Genomic DNA, 22266 nt, shown 5'->3' on the forward strand with positions numbered 1-22266 from the left:
CTGGCAGTAGTAAAGATTTAATAAAAACATTAATATTTCATAAGAAAGCAATATTAAAATCAAAGCTGACTCAATTTATATGCAAACTGATTAATGCCAGGGATATAAAATCAAGCAGACCCACCCTACAAAAAATCCAGATAGTGATAAAGACACAAAAACAATGACATCACAACTGTTTAAGTGTAAATACTCTCAACTCAATATAGAAACAATTAAATGTTTGATATTCCCCGGATAGCTGGTAGATAAAGCAAGAAAAGCCTTTTAAAAAATAAAACAAAGAATATAATTTCAAGATATTTATTATTACTTCTACATTGTAATTCATCATATATAATTCTGTTTTATTTCAGTGATGGATTATTATTAATGGCACAAAAATTCTTACTTAGAAATATGGGTCTCCAGATGACAAAAGTAAAATCGAACATGATTTTTTAAGAGGTTAGAAATTAATAAGTTATTATCACAAATAAAATTTTACTATGCTATGTACATCATTAAAATCCTCTTATAAAAGCTAGTAAACAAGTATAATCAACTTTGTAAATTAAAAGATCTAACAGCTATCAGAACTCAAACACCTGGAAGCTAAAGACCACCTTGCTTAAGAATGCTTGGATAAAACAGGAGATCAAAGATGAACTTAAACAATTCATGGAAACCAATGAAAATGAAGACACTTCGGTCCAAAACCTATGGGATACAGCAAAGGTGGTTCTAAGGGGGAAATACATAGCCATCCAAGCCTCCCTCCAAAACACTGAAAAATCCAGAATACACCAGCTGTCTCTATACCTTAAAGAACTGGAGAATCAACAACAAATCCAACCAACTCAACATGCAAAAAGGGAAATAATCAAGATTAGAGCAGAGATCAATGAGGTAGAAACGAGAGATACAGTAGAATGTATCAAAGAAACTAGAAGCTGGTTTTTTGAAAGAATCAATAAGATCGATAAACCATTGGCCACACTAATCCAAAAGAAAAGAGAGAAAGCCCACATTAATAAAATTATGACTGAAAAGGGAGAGATCACAACGAACACCAAGGAAATAGAAACAATCATCAGAAATTATTACCAACAGTTATATGCCAATAAGCTAAGCAACCTAGATGAAATGGATGCATTCCTGGAAAACTACAAACTCCCAAAATCGAACCAGGAAGAAATTGACAACCTGAATAGACCGATATCTAGTAACGAGATTGAAGCAGTGATCAAAAACCTCCCCAAAAACAAGAGCCCAGGACCTGACGGATTCCCTGGGGAATTCTACCAAACTTTCAAAGAAGAAATAACACCAATTCTCCTGAAGCTGTTCCAAAAAATTGAAGCAGAAGGACAACTTCCAGACTCTTTTTATGAAGCCAGCATTACCCTGATCCCCAAACCATGCAAAGACCCTACCAAAAAGGAGAATTTCAGACCAATATCACTGATGAATATGGATGCAAAGATTCTCAACAAGATCCTAGCAAACAGGATCCAGCAGCACATTCAAAAGATTATCCACCATGACCAGGTGGGATTCATCCCTGGGTTGCAAGGATGGTTCAACATTCGCAAATCAATCAATGTGATAGAACAAATCAATAAGAGAAGAGAGAAGAACCACATGGTCTTCTCAATTGATGCAGAAATAGCATTTGACAAAATCCAGCATCCGTTCCTGATGAAAACGCTTCAAAGTATAGGGATATACTGAACTTCATAAAATCTATCTATGAAAGACCCACAGTAAATATCATCCTCAATGGGAAAAAGCTTGCAGTCTTCCCGTTGAGATCAGGAACACGACAAGGATGCCCACTCTCACCACTCTTGTTCAACATAGTATTAGAAGTTCTAGCAATGGCAATCAGACAACAAAGAGAAATCAAAGGTATCCAAATTGGCAAGGAAGAAGTCAAACTCTCTCTCTTCGCAGATGACATGATTCTTTATATGGAAAACCCCAAAGACTCCACCCCCAAACTATTAGAACTCATACAGCAATTCAGTAACATGGCAGGATACAAAGTCAATGTACAGAAATCAGTGGCTTTCTTATACACTAACAATGAAAATACAGAAAGGGAAATTAGAGAATCGATTCCATTTACTATAGCACCAAGAAACATAAGATACCTGGGAATAAACCTAACCAAAGAGGTAAAGGACCTGTACTCGAGGAACTACAGAACACTCATGAAAGAAATTGAAGAAGACACCAAAAGATGGAAGACTGCTCCATGCTCTTGGATTGGAAGAATAAACATTGTTAAAATGTCTATACTGCCTAGAGCAATCTATACTTTTAATGCCATTCCAATCAAAATTCCACCGATATTTTTCAAAGAGCTGGAGCAAATAATCCTAAAATTTGTATGGAATCAGAAGAGACCCCGAATTGCTAAGGAAATGTTGAAAAACAAAAACAAAACTGGTGGCATCACATTACCCGATTTCAAGCTTTACTACAAAGCTGTGATCACCAAGACAGTGTGGTACTGGCATAAAAACAGACACATAGACCAGTGGAACAGAGTGGAGAGCCCAGATATGGACCCTCAACTCTATGGTGAAATAATCTTCGACAAAACAGGAAAAAATATTCAATGGAAAAAAGACAGTCTCTTCAATAAATGGTGCTGGGAAAACTGGACAGCGATATGTAGAAGAATGACACTCGACCATTCTCTTAAACGATACAGAAAGATCAACTGGAAATGGATAAAAGACCTCAACGTGAGACAGCAATCTATCAGAATCCTGGAGGAGAACATAGGCAGTAACCTCTTCGACATCAGCCACAGGAACTTCTTTCAAGATATGTCTCCAAAGGCCAAGGAAACAAAAGCGAAAATGAACTTTTGGGACTTCATCAAGATCAAAAGCTTCTGCACAGCAAAGGAAACAGTCAACAAAACAAAAAGGCAACCCACGGAATGGGAGAAGATATTTGCAAATGACAGTACAGACAAAAGGTTGATATCCAGGGTCTATAAAGAACTCCTCAAACTCAACACACACAAAACAGATAATCATATCAAAAAATGGGCAGAAGATATGAACAGACACTTCTCCAACGAGGACATACAAATGGCTATCAGACACATGAAAAAATGTTCATCATCACTAGCCATCAAGGAGATTCAAATTAAAACCACATTGAAATACCACCTGACACCAGTTAGAATGGCCAAAATTAGCAAGTCAGGAAACAACGTGTGTTGGGGAGGATGTGGAGAAAGGGGAACCCTCTTACACTGTTGGTGGGAATGCAAGTTAGTGCAGCCACTTTGGAGAACAGAGTGGAGATTCCTGAAGAAATTAAGAATAGAGCTTCCCTATGACCCTGTATTGCACTGCTGGGTATTTACCACAAAGATACAGATGTAGTGAAAAGAAGGACCATCTGTACCCCAGTGTTTATTGCAGCAATGGCTACGGTCGCCAAAATGTGGAAAGAACCAAGATGCCTTTCAATAGATGAATGGATAAGGAAGATGTGGTCCATATACACAATGGAGTATTATGCCTCCATCAGAAAGGATGAATACCCAAATTTGTAGCAACATGGACGGGACTGGAAGAGATTATGCTGAGTGAAATAAGTCAAGCAGAGAGAGTCAAGTATCATATGGTCTCACTTATTTGTGGAGCACAACAAAGAACACGGAGGACATGGGGAGATGGAGAGGAGAGGGAGTTGAGGGAAACTGGAAAGGGAGATGAACCATGAGAGACTATGGACTCTGAAAAACAACCAGAGGGTTTTGAAGGGGCGGGGGGGGGGGGTGGGAGGTTGAGGAGCCAGGTGGTGGGTAATAGGGAGGGCACATACTGCATGGAGCACTGGGTGTGATGCCAAAACAATGAACACTGTTATGCTGTAAACAAACAAACAAACAAAAAAAAACCTTTCGTTTGCTCAAAAACCTGTACAGGAATGGATCTGTGTCCTGATGGAAGCAGTGGGGCTGCCAAGGGGGTAGAAGTGACTGCAGTGGTTGGATATTGACACTGGACAGCCTTGTAAGAGATGTTCTCATCTTGCTTCTTTGAAGGCCCCTTCCCATTCATGGTGGTCCTGGGGACAAGGAGAAAAGGAATGTCAATGATTTCAAGAAGTTGAAACCTGCCAAGCATTAGAACACCATCTCTTCTACACGAATTCATTCTCTTATTCACCCCCAGTGTCCCACAGCAGACAGGAGGGGTCTGGTCCAACAGCGGTTGCGGGCAGTGGCCCTTCCACAGGCCAACTCCCCTCTAGCCCAGAAGTACAATGACCAGGTCCCAGGCTTTCAACTCATCTAATATCTGTGCCTTCTCTAGGGGCCCCAGGGAACTTCTGGGCACTTTCTCTGCCTTCTAGGAGGCTCTGCGGGGCTGGGTCAAGTGATCTCAGCGGACATGGACCACCCTGCCAGTTGTATCCTCCTGCATTTGCCACCTATCGACACGGGAGGATCAATTGAGAGGACGTCCTCTCAGAGAGATACATTGCAAACAGTATAGAGGTCCTCTTTCTTCCATTGTTTACTCTCATCTCTCAGTACTTTCTACCATCTCTTGATTTCCCTGGAATTTCAAGCCCAGGAGAAGGGGCGTGGGTCAGAAGCCAAACATTTGAATTCACACTCCTGTCTTTCTTGAATGTTTTCCGCAAAACAAAGGGCCTAAAACAATATTGATAACATCATATGGTTTCTGTGGGCCAGCCATCCAAGTGCAACTAGTCAGGTCCCTGTGCCTCAGGATCTCTCACAAGGGTGCAGTCAAGATGACATCTGGATCCTAAGTCATCTCCAGGCTTCTTGGGGGGAAATCTGCTTTTGAGGTCACTCAGGGGGATGTGAGCAGCCAGAGGTCCTCCATAGCTCGATGCAACAAATCTTCATTACTTGCCCCATGGGCCTCTCCACGATAGAGCAGACAATGAGCAGCCGGCTTCCCTGGGAAAAGTTGAGGGATGGAGGAAGGGCGGGCAAGCCCAAGAGGAGATCAGTCTCTTTGTAAACTAAACTCCGAAGTGACATCCTATCACTTTGGCCATATTCAGTCCTTTAGAAGTGAGTCACTAGTTCCTCACTCTAATCAAGAGGTAGAGTATGGAACACAAAATGATGTGCATCCAAGATGCGAATCATTGGAGACCCTTTAAGGCTGCCCTCCCTACTTTGGTGGGACTTGACCTCAGCTAGCCACCACTATAATATTTGCATCCTTACTAGGATGTGAATTAGGAGAACATTTAACCAAGCCCTTCTGGGATCCTTCAGCAGCTTACCTAGAAGTTCCTTGCACAAGGTTGCCTGTCAGTTCAGGGTCTGGTTCCTGATTTCGGTCAGGGTGTGATCACATGATCTGTGAAATCCAGCCCAGCATCCTGTTCTGCACTTGAGTCGGAAGCCCCTCTAGGAATCTCTCTCTGCCACTCCCCCGCTTGCGTGTGTGTGTGTGTGTGTGTGTGTGTGTGTGTGTGTGTGCCTTCTCCCTTTCGTCTCTCCGAAGAAGAAGAAGAAGAAGAAGAAGAAGAAGAAGAAGAAGAAGAAGAAGAAGAAGAAGAAGAAGTAGTAGACATAGTAGTACAAGTTATTGGCACAGCAGTGAATCATTAGACAACCCTCTTTTGGAACAGGAGGTCTGAAATTCACTAGCTGTGTGATCTTGGGGCAAGTTGTTTCCCCTCTCTGAAAATCAGTCAGACATGACACATTGGGTTATTGAGAAGATTAAGTGATCGATAAAAGACACTTCACACCCTCCATTTCTTGGCAGAGAATCCCTTAATAAAATCCATTCTTAGTAGCAGGAGTCTCAGCATTTTGATATTTTTATTTTTATTTGTGTTAAGCTTAACACTGAAGAATATTCTCACACACTCATACGGCTCCAGGGAATATGGAGCATCAGCTAAATAATGGGGTGGATCTCAAGACAAAGGAGCAAAGGGTATGGTTTAAGGGGTAAACAGAGGATCTTTTGTGCTCTGGTTGTCTGGTTGTGAGAGTTGGTGGCTGCTGGGCAAGGGAATCAGACCTGCAGGGGACCCGAGAACTTGGAGTCTGGCCAGTGCACCCTTGCTCCCTTCTTGGGCTTCCTGGGTTTCAGGGGAGCCTTTGGCCCTTGACGGTATTTGGAGGCTGTGCCCGGAACAGCAGGAGCAGGAGCAGGAGCAGGAAGCCCCCCAGAGACAGGCTGAACCTTGGGCCCAGAGTTGGCCAGCTTCTGCCTGAGGCAATGGTTTTGGGCCTGGAGCCTTTGGAACACCCTCTCTGCCCACAGGACAGCCTTCTGGCTCTCCTCACTTCTGTTCTCCACCTGGAGGCGCTCCCGCTCATGCAAGGAGGAGATTTTCCGCCATTCTTAGTGCAGGTCTGCGGCCATGTTCCTGTAGAGGCCCAAGTGCCAGTGGGAAGCATCCGCCCTCCTGCGCACCTTGGCAAGTTCGTTCTTCACTTTCAGGCAGCGTGCCTTCTCCTCCATCATCTTCCTCTCCAGGTGTCTGAGGTGCTCTTCGCACAGCTTCGGCTCTGCCTCAAGCTTCAGGCACAACTTCTGAATCTCACCGTCCAGGAGGGTGTTCCGAAGGTGAACAGGTACTTGCTCAGCTTGGTGGCTTGTTGGGTTTCTTGGGAGCTCTTTATTCCTCTGACGTGCCTTCTCCTTTGCCCTGGACGGCTTTCCTTTGTTCACGGGGCTCCCGCCTGAGAGCACATGGTCAGGGCAGGAGGAGCCAGTCTCCACCTGCCTCCTTGAGCCCCCACCTTCCAGATGATCTCCAAGCAGCTCTAGCACATGCATCACCTTCAGGAGGATCTGGCTGAGGGTGTGCTGTTCGCTCTGGCCCTCACCGCTGCCCTGCCGACGCACTCTGACTTCAGGAAGCTCTGGCCTGCCTGCCTGCCCTGCCTCGTCCTGCACTCTCTGTCCACAGCTGCCAATCTCCTGAACTAGCGGGTCTGCACTTCCCTGCAGATCACGGCTGTCCTTGAAGCCTTCTGCTGTTTTCCTCACCAGTGCTTATCCATCTTCCTGGGCTGCTCCACAGATGGGATTTTCATGAGGCAGCTGGTGAGGGCTCTTCAACAGCTTTCCCGAACTCCCTTCAGCAGTTCCTGGTGTTTCCCACTGACCAATACCCGGCATCTTGATTCAGGGCAGCCAGAGCAAGAAGCTGGAACGGGAAAGTACTGGCCTCTGCTCCGATGATGCGACAGCTCCACGGGCTTGTGCGTCCGTTTCGCTCTTCTCCATGCCTTTTCCAGAGACTTCATCATTCTGGGCACAATGCCCCTTTCTTCTTCGGAAGCTGAGTCCACACTTTATCAGGAACACCACCACTGCGGGGCAAACCAGGATCTCCCAGCGAAACTCAGAGACCCGTGGCACATGTGGCCAACGTTCGTATATCACCAACCCAGCAGCCCACAGCTGCTCCAGGACAGCCCACAGCGGCTCCAGAACTGTGTGGGGAGGCATTTGGACGGCCACCAGCTGGCTCCAAAGAGCCTTGTGGCTTGGTCTCCGATCACCAGTGTCTTCTGGGCCACTAGGAAGTGCTTGGAACCCCTACGAGGGTTCCATCTCCAACGCAAACCAGTGCCTGGCAATAGGAGCTGAAGGGAGGAGGGGTGGGGGAGGTGCACCTGAGTCTCCAAGGCACATCAGTGCCTGCAACCGGAGCTGACAGCAGTTGGGGTAGGGGAGGGGAATCGCTATATTGTACACCTGAAACAAAGACAACCCTATCGATCAATTTCTCGGAAATATAATTTAAACATTAAGGAAAAAATATAAAAAGCACAGTAGGTATCCAAAGGAGAAAGATAACAAATATCCAAACACTGAGAAAGTAACATTCTAGGTGATCAAAGATCAAAGATCAAATCTCAATGCATTGAAGTGAAGGAAAATGAACATACAACATATGAAAATGTGTGGGACACAGCTCAATCAATGGACAGCACAATGTAGAGCACTCGATGCATATGTTAGAAAGGAGGAGGAGCATCTGGGAGGCTCAGGAAGTTAGTCCAACTCTTGATTTTGACTCGGGTCATGATTAAACTCGGGGTTGTGAGATTGAACCTGCATTTTGCTGGTGCTGGGCATGGAGGCTGCTTAATAATCCCTCTCTCTCTCTGGACCACTTCCCTGTCTCTCTCTCTCTCTCAGTCTCGCCCTGTCTCAAAAATAAGCTCTCCGCTTCAGAACCTAGAAAAAGATGAGAAAATAAAACTAAAGAAGAAATCCAAAGGAATCCTTCTACCCAGTTTCAAGATCTACAGTTAAAGAAATCAAAACTCTGTGGTGTTGGTGAAGGGATAGACAATTGGAACAGAATAAACATAGATAAGTGGAACAGGATCAAGGACCCAGAAAGAGACGGACAACCAATATGTCCAATGGGATACTGACAAAGGGGAAAAGCAGTTCAATAGAGGAGTGACAGCGTTTTGAATAAATGGATTAATTTATCAATTTATCAATTCAAATAAATTGAATAAACTAGAGCAAGTGGACATCCAGAGGCAAAGAAGAAGAAGTAGAAGAAGAAGAGGGAGGGGTAGAGGGGAGGAGGAGTTGGAGGTGGAGGACGAGGAGGACGAGGACCACAATCGAAGTCTCATCCTCTGTACAAAACTGAACTCGGGGCGCCTGGGTGAATCAGCCGCTGAGGCAGCCAGCTCTTGATATCGGCTCTTGTCATGCTGTGAGGGTCCTGGGTCAAAATCCCGCTCCCAGCTCACTAGGGAGTCTGCTTCAGGATGCTCTTTTCCCTTCTCCCTCCACCCCACGCCCTGCTCATGCGCATGCTCACTCTCTCAAAAAGAAAAAAAAATTTAAATTAACTTAAAATTAATCGCCCCCTTACATATAAAATGATAAATCTTATAGGGAAAAAATGTCCAGAATGGACAGCTAGGTAAAGAATCCTCCAACTGGACATCAATTCATTCTCCATACAGGAAAAGTTGATTCATTAGACATGATCCAACAATCAGAATTGGAAGTCTGTCCTGTGTGAAACACCTTGTGAAGAAGACCCAAAAGGGAAGCTACAAACTGGGAGAAAATAGGTGCAAACCACATACGTGATAAAGGACTCCTGTCTGAAGTAGAGAACCTCAAAAGTTGACCCTCAAATTAGCAAGCCATCCAGTCAGAAGAAAAACAAACAAACAAACAAAAAAAAAAATGGGCAAAAGACCGAAACACTTTACCAAAGAGTATATAGACGGAAATCCCATAAAAAGTAGGCATCGGGGCAATTCAAATTGAAACTCCAACGAGCTCTCAATGCACACCTATCACCATGATGCAAACCAAATGCACCCGAGAGGGATAGAGAGACCCCACTACCCAATACAAAGCAGGATGTGGAATGACTGGAACGCTCCTGCATCGCTGTTGGGAATGGAAGATGAGAGAGCTCACTCTTGAAAACAGTTCACAGTTCCTTCTCTTTTTCAAGCCCTGGACTTAAATTCCAGTGAACAAGCAGTATAATAGGCTTTTCGGGTGCAAAGTATAGTGACCCAACCCTCCACACAGTTTCTCTGAAAACTAGATTTGCAACAACCCTATGACCCTGTCATTGCACTCTTGGCATTTCTCTGAGAGAAATCCAAACTTACGTTTGCTCAAAATCCTGTACAGGAACGGATCTGTGTCCTGATGGAAGCAGTGGGGCTGCCAAGGGGGTAGAAGTGACTGCAGTGGTTGGATATTGACACTGGACAGGCTTGTAATAGATGTTATCCTCTTGCTTCTTTGAAAGCCCCTTCCCACTCATGGCGAAAAGGAGAAAAGGAATGTCAATGATTTCAAGAAGTTGAAACCTGCCAAGCGTTAGAGCACCATCTCTTCTACACGAATTCATTCTCTTATTTACCCCCAGTCTCCCAAAGCAGACAGGAGGGGTCTGGTCCAACAGGGGTTGCGGGCAGTGTCCTTCCACAGGCCATCTCCCCTCTAGCCCAGAAGTACAATGACCAGGTCCCAGGGTTTCAACTCATCTAATTTCTGTGCTTTCTCTAGGGGCCACAGGGAAATTCTGGGCTCTTTCTCTGCCTTCTAGGAGGCTCTGCGGGCCTGGGTCGAGTGCTCTCAGCCGACTTGGACCACACTGCCAGGTGTCTCCTCCTGCATTTGCCACCTATCGACACGGGAGGAGCAAGTGAGAGGATGTCCTCTCAGAGAGATCTATGGCGAACAGAATAGACGTTCTCTCTCTTCCATTGTTTACCCTCAACTCTCAGGCGTTTCTACCATCTCTTGATTTCCCTGGAATTTCAATCCCAGGAGAGGGGGGGTGGGTCAGAAGCCAAACATTTGGCTTCACACACCTGTCTTTCTTGAATGCTTTCCCCGAACCAATGGGCTTAAAACAACATTCATAACCTGATATGGATTCTGTGGGCCAGCCATCCAGTTGCAACAAGCGAGGTCCCTGTGGCTCAGGATCTCTCACAAGGCTGCATTCAAGAGGGCCTCTGGATCTTCAGTCATCTGCGGGCTTGTTGGGGGTAAGTCTGCTTTTGAGCTCACTCAGCTGGCTGTGAGCAGCCAGAGGCCCTCCATTGCTGGAAGCAAGAAATAGTCATTCCTTGCCCCATGGGCCTGTCCATAATAAAGCTCACAAGGAGCAGCTGGCTTCCCTGGGATCAGATGAGGGAGGGAGGGATGGAGGGCGGGAAACCCAAGAGGAGACCAGTCTCCTTGTAAACTAATCTCCGAAGTGACATCCTATCACTTTGGCCACATTCTGTCCTTTCCAAGTGAGTCAGTATATCCTGACTTGAATCAGAGGTAGAGTATGGACCACAAAACGATGTGTACCCAAGATGGGAATCGTTGGAGACCCTTAAAGGCTGCCCTCTCTACTTAGGTGGGAAGTGATCTCAGCTAGCCACCACTAAAATCTTTGCATCCTTACTAGGACGTGAACGAGGAGAACATTTTACCAAGCACTTCTGGGATCCTTCAGCAGCTTGCCTAGAAGTTCCTTGCCCAAGGGTGACTGTCAGTTCAGTCTGGCTCCTGATTTCGGTTCAGGGCTGATCACGTGATCTTGGAAATCCAGTCCAGCGTCCACTTCAGCACGTGAGTCTGAATCCTGTCTAGGAATCTCTCTCTCTCTGCCCCTCCCCCACCTGCCTGTGTGTGTGTGTGTGTGTGTGTGTGTATGTGTGTGTGTGTGTGTTGTGTGTGTGCGCGTGCCTTCTCCCTTTCTGTCTCTCTAAAGAAGAAAAAGAAGAAGAAATGTAGTAGGCATAGTAGTAGAAGTTATTGGCACAGCAGGTGATCATTAGACAACCCTGGTTTGGAACGGGAGCTCTGAAATTCACCAGCTTTGTGATCTTGGGGCAAGTTGTTTCCCCTGTCTGAACCTCAGTCAGAAATGACACACTGGCTTACTGGGACGATTAAGGGATCGATAAAGGACACTTCAAACCGTCCCTTTCTTGGCATAGAATCCCTTAATCAAATCCATTCTCAGTAGCAGTAGTCTCAGCAATTGGATATTTTTATTTTTATTTGTGTTATGCTTAACACTGAAAAATATTCTCTCACACTCATACGGCTCCAGGGAAAATGGAGCATCAGGCTAAAGAATGGGGTGGATCTCAAGTCAAAGGAGCCATGGGTATGGTTGAAGCACACGCATCCCCTTCAGGAGGATCTGGCTGAGGGTGTGCTGTTGGCTCTGGCCCTCAGCGCTGGCCTGCCGCCACACTCCTCCTTCAGGAAGCTCTGGCCTGCCTGCCTGCCCTGCCTCGTCCTGCACTCTCTGTCCACAGCTGCCAATCTCCTGAACCAGCGGGTCTGCACTTGCCTGCAGATCACGGCTGTCCTTGAAGCCTTCTGGTGTTTTCCTCACCAGGGCTTCTCCATCTTCCTGGGCTGCTCCACAGATGGGATTTTCATGAGGCAGCTGCTGAGGGCTCTTCAACAGCCTTTCCCGAACTCCCTTCAGCAGTTGTGTGGTGTTTCCCCCTGACCAATACCCGGCATCTTGATTCAGGGCCGCCAGAGCAAGAAGCTGGAACGGGAGAGGACTGGCCTTCGGCTCGGATGATGCGACAGCTCCACGGGCTTGTGCGTCCGGTTCGGTCTTCTCCATGCCTTTTCAGTGACTTCCTCGTTCTGGGCACACTGCCCCTTTCTTCTTCGGAAGCTGAATGCACTCTTTCCCAGGAACACCACCACTGCAGTGCACACCAGGATCTCCCAGCGAAACCCAGAGACTCGTGGCACATGTGGCCAACGTTCGTATATCACCAACCAAGCAGCCCATAGCTGCTCCAGGACAGCCCACAGCGGCTCCAGAACTGTGTGGGGAGTCATTTGGATGGCCACCAGCTGGCTCCAAAGAGCCTTGTGGCTTTGTCTCCGATTACCAGTGTCTTCTGGGCCACTAGGAAGTGCTTGGAACCCCTACGAGGGTTCCGTCTCCAACGCAAACCAGTGCCTGGCCATAGGAGCTGAATGGAGGAGGGGTGGGGGAGGTGCACCTGAGTCTCCAAGGCACATCAGTGCCTGCAACAGGAGCTGACAGCAGTTGGGGTAGGGGAGGGGAATCGCTATATTGTACACCTGAAACAAAGACAACCCTATCGATCAATTTCTCGGAAGTACAATTTAAACATTAAAAAAAAAAATATTTAAAAAGCAAACTAGGTATCCAAAGGAGAAAGATAACAAATATCCAAACACTGAGAAAGTAACATTCTAGATGATCAAATATCAAAGATCAAATCTCAATGCATTGAAGTGAAGGAAAATGAAAATACAACATATGAAAATGTGTGGGACACAGCTCAATCAATGGACAGCACCATGTAGAGCAATCACTGCCTATGTTAGAAAGGAGGAGGAGCATCGGGGAGGCTCAGTCAGTTAGTCCAACTCTTGATTTGGACTCGGGTCATGATCAAACTCGGGGTTGTGAGACTGAACCTGCATTGTGCTGGTGCTGGGTATGGAGGCTGCTTAACAATCCGTCTATATCTCTCTCTCTCTGTACCCCTTCCCTGTCTCTCTCTCTCTCTCTCTCTCTCTCTCTCTCTCTCTCTGTCTCTCCCTGTCTCAAAACAATAAGCTCTCCACGTCAGAACCTAGAAAAAGATGAGAAAATAAAACTAAAGAAGAAAACCAAAGGAATCCTTCCACCCAATTTCAAGATCTACAGCTATAGTAATCAAAAATGTGTGGTGTTGGTGAAGGGATAGACAAATGGAACAGTATAAAGATAGATAAGTGGAACAGGATCAAACCCAGAAAGAGACCAACCACCAACATGTCAATGGGATTCTGACAAAGGGGAAAAGCAATTCAATGGAAGAGTGACAGCGTTTTGAATAAATGGTGCTAGAGCAAGTGGACTTCCAGAGACAAAGAAGAAGAAGGAGAAGAAGAAGAGGGAGGGGCAGAGAGGAGGAGGAGGTGGAGGTGGAGGACGAGGAGGACGAGGACCACAATCGAAGGCTCATCCTCTGTACAAAACTGAACTCATGGCGCCTGGGTGACTCAGTCGCTGAGGCAGCCAGCTCTTAATTTCGGCTCTTGTCATGCTCTCAGGGTCCCGGGACAAAATCAGGCTCCAAGCTCACTGGGGAGACTGCTTGAGGACGCTCTTTTCTCTTCTCCCTCCACCCCACGCCCCACTCATGCGCATGCTCACTCTCTCAAAAAGAAAAAAAATTTTGTTAAATTAACTCAAAATTAATCACCGCCTTCTATGTAAAATGATAAATCTTCTAGGGAAAAAAATGTCCAGAATGGACAGCTAGGTAAAGAATCCTCCGACTGGACATCAAATCATGTTCCGTTCAAGAAGAGTTGATTCATTAGACATGATCCAACAATCAGAATTGGAAGTCTGTAATGTGTGAAACACCTTGTGAAGAAGACCCAAAAGGGAAGCTACAAACTGGGAGAAAATAGGTGCAAACCACATACCTGATAAAGGACTCCTGTCGGAAGGAGAGAACCTCAAAAGTTGACCCCCAAAGAAGCAAGCCATCCAGTCTGAAAAGAACAAAAACAAAAAAATGGGCAAAAGACCGAAACACTTTACCAAAGAGTATACAGATGGAAATCCCATAAAAAGTTACCATCGGGGCAATTCAAATTCAAACTCCAATGAGCTCTCACTGCACACCTATCACCATGATGCAAACCAAATGCACCCGAGAGGGAGAGAGAGACCCCACTCCCCAATGCAAGGCAGGATGTGGAACGACTGGATCGCTCCTGCATCGCTGTTGGGAATGGAAGATGATAGAGCTCCCTCTTGAAAACAGTTCACAGTTCCTTTTCTTTTTCAAGGCCTGGATTTAAATTCCAGGGAACAAGCAGTAGAATATGCTTTTCGGGTGCACAGTAGAGTGACCCAACACTCCACACAGTTCCTCTGAAAACTAGACTTGCAACCACCCTATGACCCCAGTCATTGCACCCCTGGCATTTCTCTGAGAGAAATCCAAACTTACGTTTGCTCAAAAACCTGTACAGGAACGGATCTGTGTCCTGATAGAAGCAGTGGGGCTGCCAAGGGGGTAGAAGTGACTGCAGTGGTTGGATATTGACACTGGACAGCCTTGTAAGAGATGTTCTCATCTTGCTTCTTTGAAGGCCCCTTCCCATTCATGGTGGTCCTGGGGACAAGGAGAAAAGGAATGTCAACGATTTCAAGAAGTTGAAAGGATTTCAAGAAGTTGAAACCAAGCATTAGAACACCATCTCTTCTACATGAATTCATTCTCATATTCACCCCCAGTCTCCCAAAGCAGACAGGAGGGGTCTGGTCCAACAGGGGTTGCGGGCTGTGGCCCTTCCACAGGCCATCTCCCCTCCAGTCTAGAAGTCCAACGACCAGGTCCCAGGCTTTCAACTCATCTCATTCTCTAGGGGCCTTCTCTAGGGGCCCCAGGGAACTTCTGGGCTCTTTCTCTGCCTTCTAGGAGGCTCTGTGGGGCTGGGTCGAGTGCTCTCAGCCGACTTGGACCACACTACCAGGTGTCTCCTCCTGCATTTGCCACCCTTCGACACAGGAGGATCAAGTGGGAGGATGTCCTCTCAGAGAGATCCATGGCGATCAGAATAGATGTCCTCTCTCTTCCATTGTTTACCCTCATCTCTCAGGCGTTTCTACCATCTCTTGATTTCCCTGGAATTTCAACCCCAGGAGAGGGGGGGTGGGTCAGAAGCCAAACATTTGGCTTCCCACTCCTGTCTTTCTTGAAGGTTTTCCCCGAACCAATGGGCCTAAAACAACATTCATAACCTGATATGGTTTCTGTGGGCCAGCCATCCAGGTGCAACTAGCCAGGTCCCTGTGGCTCAGGATCTCTCACAAGGCTGCAGTCCAGAGGGCCTCTGGATCTTCAGTCATCTGCGGGCTTGTTGGGGGTAAGTCTGCTTTTGAGCTCACTCAGCTGGCTGTGAGCAGCCAGAGGCCCTCCATTGCTGGAAGCAAGAAATAGTCATTCCTTGCCCCATGGGCCTCTCCAGCATAAAGCTCCCAAGGAGCAGCTGGCTTCCCTGGGAAGAGATGAGGGAGGGAGAGATGGAGGGCGGGCAAGCCCAAGAGGAGACCAGTCTCTTTGTAAACTAACCTCCGAAGTGACATCCTATCACTTTGGCCACATTCTGTCCTTCACAAGGGAGTCAGTAGTTCTGACTCGAATCAAGAGGTAGAGTATGGAACACAAAACGATGTGTACCCAAGATGGGAATCGTTGGAGACCCTTAAAGGCTGCCCTCCCTACTTGGCTGGGACTTGACCTCAGCTAGCCACCACCAATCTCTGCATCCTTCTATTATTATATATTATGTTAGATTATATTATATGCACTATTATCTTTGCATATAATCATCACATCCTAGGACGTGAACGAGGGGAACATTTTACCAAGCCCTTCTGGGATGCTTCAGCAGCTTGCCTAGAAGTTCCTTGCCCAAGGGTGCCTGTCAGTTCAGTGTCTGGCTCCTGATTTCGGTTCAGGGCTGATCACGTGATCTGGGAAATCCAGACCAGCGTCTGGTTCAGCACTTGAGTCCGAAGCCTGTCGAGGAATCTCTCTAACTCGGCCCCTCCCCCGCCTGCATGTGTGTGCGTTCCTTTGTGTGTGTGTGTGTGTATGTGTGCGCCGTCTCCCGTTCTGTCTCGAAGAAGAAGAAGAAGAAGAAGAAGAGAAGGAGAAGAAGGAGAAGGAGAAGGAGAAGGAGGAGAAGAAGAAGAAGGAAGAAGAAGAAGAAGAAGGAAGAAGAAGAAGGAAGAAGGAAGAAGGAAGAAGGAAGAAGAAGAAGAAGAAGAAGAAGAAGAAGAAGAAGAAGAAGAAGAAGAAGAAGAAGAAGAAAAGTAGTAGGCATAGTCGTAGAAGTTATTGGCACAGCAGGTGATCATTAGACAACCCTGGTTTGGAACGGGAGCTCTGAAATTCACTAGCTGTGTGATCTTGGGGCAAGTTGTTTCCCCTGTCTGAACCTAAGTCAGACATGACACACTGGGTTATTGGGATGATTAAGAGATCGATACAAGACACTTCAAACCGTCCCTTGCTTGGCATAGAATCCCTTAATCAAATCCATTCTCAGTAGCAGGAGTCTCAGCCATTGGATATTTTTATTTTTATTTGTGTTATGCTTAACACTGAAAAATATTCTCTCACACTCATACGGCTCCAGGGAATATGGAGCATCAGGCTAAAGAATGGGGTGGATCTCAAGTCAAAGGAGCCATGGGTATGGCTGAAGGGGTAAGCACAGGAGCTTTTGTGCTCTGGTTGTGAGTGTTGGTGGCTGCTGGGCAAGGGAATCAGACCTGCAGGGGACCCGAGAACTTGGAGTCTGGCCAGTGCACCCTTGCTCCCTTCTTGGGCTTCCTGGGTTTCAGGGGAGCCTTTGGCCCTTGAGGGTATTTGGAGGCTGTGCCCGGAACAGCAGGAGCAGGAGCAGGAGGCCCCCCGGAGACAGGCTGGACCTTGGGCCCAGAGTTGGCCAGCTTCTGCCTGAGGCAATGGTTTTGGGCCTGGAGCCTTTGGAACTCCCTCTCTGCCCACAGGACAGCCTTCTGGCTCTCCTCACTCCTCTTCTCCACCAGGAGGCGCTCCCGCTCATGCAAGGAGGCGATTTGCTGCCATTCTCGGTGCAGGTCGGCGGCCATGTTCCTATAGAGGCCCAAGTGCCAGTGGGCAGCATCCGCCTTCCTGCGCACCTTGGCAAGCTCGTTCTTCACTTGCAGGCAGCGTGCCTTCTCCTCCATCATCTTCCTCTCCAGGTGTCTGAGGTGCTCTTCGCACAGCTTCGTCTCTGCCTCAAGCTTCAGGCGCAACGTCGGAATCTCACCGTCCAGGAGGGTGTTCCGAAGGTGAACAGGTCCTTGCTCAGCTTGGTGGCTTGTTGGGTTTCTTGGGAGCTCTTCATTCCTCTGACGTGCCTTCTTCAGTGCCCTGGACGGCTTTAATTGGTTCACGGGGCTCCCGCCTGAGGGCACGTGGTCAGGGGAGGAGGAGCCAGTCTCCACCTGCCTCCTTGAGCCCCCACCTTCCAGATGATCTCCAAGCAGCTCTAGCACATGCATCCCCTTCAGGAGGATCTGGCTGAGGGTGTGCTGTTGGCTCTGGCCCTCAGCGCTGGCCTGCCGCCGCACTCCTCCTTCAGGAAGCTCTGGCCTGTCTGCCTGCCCTGCCTCGTCCTGCACTCTCTGTCCACAGCTGCCAATCTCCTGAACCAGCGGGTCTGCACTTGCCTGCAGATCACGGCTGTCCTTGAAGCCTTCTGGTGTTTTCCTCACCAGGGCTTCTCCATCTTCCTGGGCTGCTCCACAGATGGGATTTTCATGAGGCAGCTGCTGAGGGCTCTTCAACAGCCTTTCCCGAACTCCCTTCCGCAGTTGCGTGGTGTTTCCCCCTGACCAATACCCGGCATCTTGATTCAGGGCCGCCAGAGCAAGAAGCTGGAACGGGAGAGGACTGGCCTTCGGCTCGGATGATGCGACAGCTCCACGGGCTTGTGCGTCCGGTTCGGTCTTCTCCATGCCTTTTCCAGAGACTTCCTCGTTCTGGGCACACTGCCCCTTTCTTCTTCGGAAGCTGAGTGCACTCTTTCCCAGGAACACCACCACTGCAGTGCACACCAGGATCTCCCAGCGAAACCCAGAGACTCGTGGCACATGTGGCCAACGTTCGTCTATCACCATCCCAGCAGCCCACAGCTGCTCCAGGACAGCCCACAGCGGCTCCAGAACTGTGTGGGGAGGCATTTGGATGGCCCCCAGCTGGCTCCAAAGAGCCTTGTGGCTTGGTCTCCGATCACCAGTGTCTTCTGGGCCACTAGGAAGTGCTTGGAACCCCTACGAGGGTTCTGTCTCCAACGCAAACCAGTGCATGGCAACAGGAGCTGAAGGGAGGAGGGGTGGGGGAGGTGCACCTGAGTCTCCAAGGCACATCAGTGCCTGCAACCGGAGCTGACAGCAGGTGGGGTAGGGGAGGGGAATCGCTATATTGTACACCTGAAACAAAGACAACCCTATCGATCAATTTCTCGGAAGTACAATATCAACATTAAAAAAAAAATATTTAAAAAGCAAACTAGGTTTCATTTCTCCATGTCCTCTTATCAGGGAGATCATATGATAGTTGTCTTTCTCCGATTGACTTATTTCACTAAGCATGATACGCTCTAGTTCCATCCACGTCGTCGCAAATGGCAAGATTTCATTTCTTTTGATGGCTGCATAGTATTCCATTGTGTATATATACCACATCTTCTTGATCCATTCATCTGTTGATGGACATCTAGGTTCTTTCCATAGTCTGGCTATTGTAGACATTGCTGCTATAAACATTCGGGTACACGTGCCCCTTCGGATCACTATGTTTGTATCTTTAGGGTAAATACCCAGTAGTGCAATTGCTGGGTCATAGGGTAGTTCTATTTTCAACATTTTGAGGAACCTCCATGCTGTTTTCCAGAGTGGTTGGACCAGCTTGCATTCCCACCAACAGTGGAGGAGGGTTCCCCTTTCTCCACATCCTCTCCAGCATCTGTCATTTCCTGACTTGTTAATTTTAGCCATTCTGACTGGTGTGAGGTGATATCTCATTGTGGTTTTGATTTGTATTTCCCTGATGCCGAGTGACGTGGAGCACTTTTTCATGTGTCTGTTGGCCATCTGGATGTCTTCTTTGCAGAAATGTCTGTTCATGTCCTCTGCCCATTTCTTGATTGGATTGTTTGTTCTTTGGGTGTTGAGTTTCCTAAGTTCCTTATAGATTTTGGATACTAGCCCTTTATCTGATATGTCGTTTGCAAATATCTTCTCCCATTCTGTCAGCTGTCTTTTGGTTTTGTTAACTGTTTCCTTTGCTGTGCAAAAGCTTTTGATCTTGATGAAATCCCAATAGTTCATTTTCGCCCTTGCTTCCCTTGCCTTTGCCGTTGTTCCTAGGAAGATGTTGCTGCGGCTGAGGTCGAAGAGGTTGCTGCCTGCGTTCTCCTCAAGGATTTTGATGGATTCCTTTCTCACATTGAGGTCCTTCATCCATTTGGAGTCTATTTTCGTGTGTGGTGTAAGGAAGTGGTCCAATTTCATTTTTCTGCATGTGGCTGTCCAATTTTCCCAGCACCATTTATTGAAGAGGCTGTCTTTTTTCCATTGGACATTCTTTCCTGCTTTGTCGAAGATTAGTTGACCATAGAGTTGAGGGTCGATTTCTGGGCTCTCTATTCTGTTCCACTGGTCTATGTGTCTGTTTTTGTGCCAGTACCATGCTGTCTTGATGATGACAGCTTTGTAATAGAGCTTGAAGTCCGGAATTGTGATGCCACCAACTTTGGCTTTGTTCTTCAATATTCCTTTGGCTATTCGAGGTCTTTTCTGGTTCCATATAAATTTTAGGATTATTTGTTCCATTTCTTTGAAAAAAAATGGATGGTATTGGGAGGGAGACAAACCATAAATGACTCTTAATCTCACAAAACAAACTGGGGGTTGCTGGGGGGAGGTGGGACTGGGAGAGGGGGAGCGGGCTATGGACATTGGGGAGGGGAGGCGAACCATAAGAGACTATGGACTCTGAAAAACAACCTGAGGGTTTTGAAGGGTCAGGGGTGGGAGGTTGGGGGAACAGGTGGTGGGTGATGGGGAGGGCACGTTTTGCATGGAGCACTGGGTGTTGTGCAAAAAGAATGAATACTGTTACGCTGAAAAAATTAATAAAAAGGAAAAAAAAAAAAAAAAAAAAAAAAAAAAAGCAAACTAGGTATCCAAAGGAGAAAGATAACAAATATCCAAACACTGAGAAAGTAACCTTCTAGATGATCAAAGATCAAAGATCAAATCTCAATGCATTGAAGTGAGGGAAATGAACATACAGCATATGAAAATGTGTGGAACACAGCTAAATCAATGGAAAGCACCATGTAGAGCACTCGATGCATATGTTAGAAAGAAGGAAGAGCACCTGGGAGGCCCAGTCAGTTAGCACAACTCTTGATTTTGACTCGGGCCTTGATCAAACTTGGGGTTGTGAGACTGAACCTGCATTGTGCTGGTGCTGGGCATGGAGCCTGCTTATTAATCCCTCCCCCCTCTGTCTATACCGCTTCCCTGTCTCTCTCTCTCTCTCTCAGTCTCTCCCTGTCTCAAAACCATAAGCTCTCCGCTTCAGAACCTAGAAAAAGCTGAGAAAGTAAAACTAAAGAAGAAAACCAAAGGAATCCTTCTACCCAATTTCAAGATCTACAGCTATAGTCATCAAAAGTGTGTGGTGTTGGTGAAGGGATAGACAAATGGAACAGTATAAACTTAGATAAGTGGAACAGGATCAAACCCAGAAAGAGACTGACAACCAACATGTCAATGGGGTTCTGACAAAGGGGAAAAGCAATTCAATGGAGGAGTGACAGCATTTTGAATAAATGGTGCTAGAGCAAGTGGACTTCCAGAGACAAAGAAGAAGAAGGAGAAGAAGAAGAGGGAGGGGCAGAGAGGAGGAGGAGGTGGAGGTGGAGGCGAGGAGGACAAGGACCACAATCGAAGTCTCATCCTCTGTACAAAACTTAACTCGGGGTGCCTGGGTGACTCAGTAGCTGAGGTAGCCAGCTCTTCATTTTGGCTCTTGTCATGCTCTCAGGGTCCCGGGACAAAATCAGGCTCCAAGCTCACTGGGGAGTCTGCTTAAGGATGCTCTTTTCCCTTCTCCCTCCACACCACGCCCCACTCATGCGCATGCTCACTCTCTCTAAAAGAAAAAAAAAATTTGTTACATTAACTCAAAATTAATCACCGCCTTATAGGTCAAATGATAAATCTTACAGGGAAACAATTTCCAGAATGGACACCTGGGTAAAGAATCCTCCAAAGGGTCATCAAATCATTTTCCATACAGGAAAAGTTGATTCATTAGACATGATCCAACAATCAGAATTGGAAGTCTGTCCTGTTTGAAACACCTTGTGAAGAAAACCCAAAAGGGAAGCTACAAACTGGGAGAAAATAGGTGCAAACCACATACCTCATAAAGGACTCCTTTCTGAAGGAGAGAACCTCAAAAGTTGACCCCCAAAGAAGCAAGCCATCCAGTATGAAAAAAACAAAAAACAAAAAAATGGGCAAAAGACCGAAACACTTTACCAAAGAGTTACAGACGGAAACCCCATAAAAAGTTGCCATCGGGTCAATTCAAATTCAAACTCCAATGAGCGCTCACTGCACACCTATCACCGTGATGCAAACCAAATGCACCCGAGAGGGAGAGAGAGACCCCACTCCCCAATGCAAGGCAGGATGTGGAATGACTGGATCGCTCCTGCATCGCTGTTGGGAATGGAAGATGATAGAGCTCCCTCTTGAAAACAGTTCACAGTTCCTTTTCTTTTTCAAGGCCTGGATTTAAATTCCAGGGAACAAGCAGTATAATATGCATTTCGGGTGCACAGTATAGTGACCCAACACTTGCACTCAGTTTCTTTTTAAAAAGCAAACTAGGGGAGCGCCTGTGTGGCTCAGTGGGTTAAAGCCTCTGCCTTCAGCTCAGGTCATGATCCCAGGGTTCTGGGATCGAGCCCCGCATCGGGCTCTCTGCTTAGCGGGGAGCCTGCTTCCTCCTCTCTTTCTGCCTGCCTCTCTACCTGCTTGTGATTTCTCTCTGTCAAGTAAATACAATATTAAAATTTTTTTTAAAAAAAAAAACAAGCAAACTAGGTATCCAAATGAGAAATATAACAAATATCCAAACACTGAGAAAGTAACATT

This window comes from Meles meles, chromosome 1 (genome assembly GCF_922984935.1).
Source record: "Meles meles chromosome 1, mMelMel3.1 paternal haplotype, whole genome shotgun sequence".
NCBI classification, from domain to species: Eukaryota; Metazoa; Chordata; class Mammalia; order Carnivora; family Mustelidae; genus Meles; species Meles meles.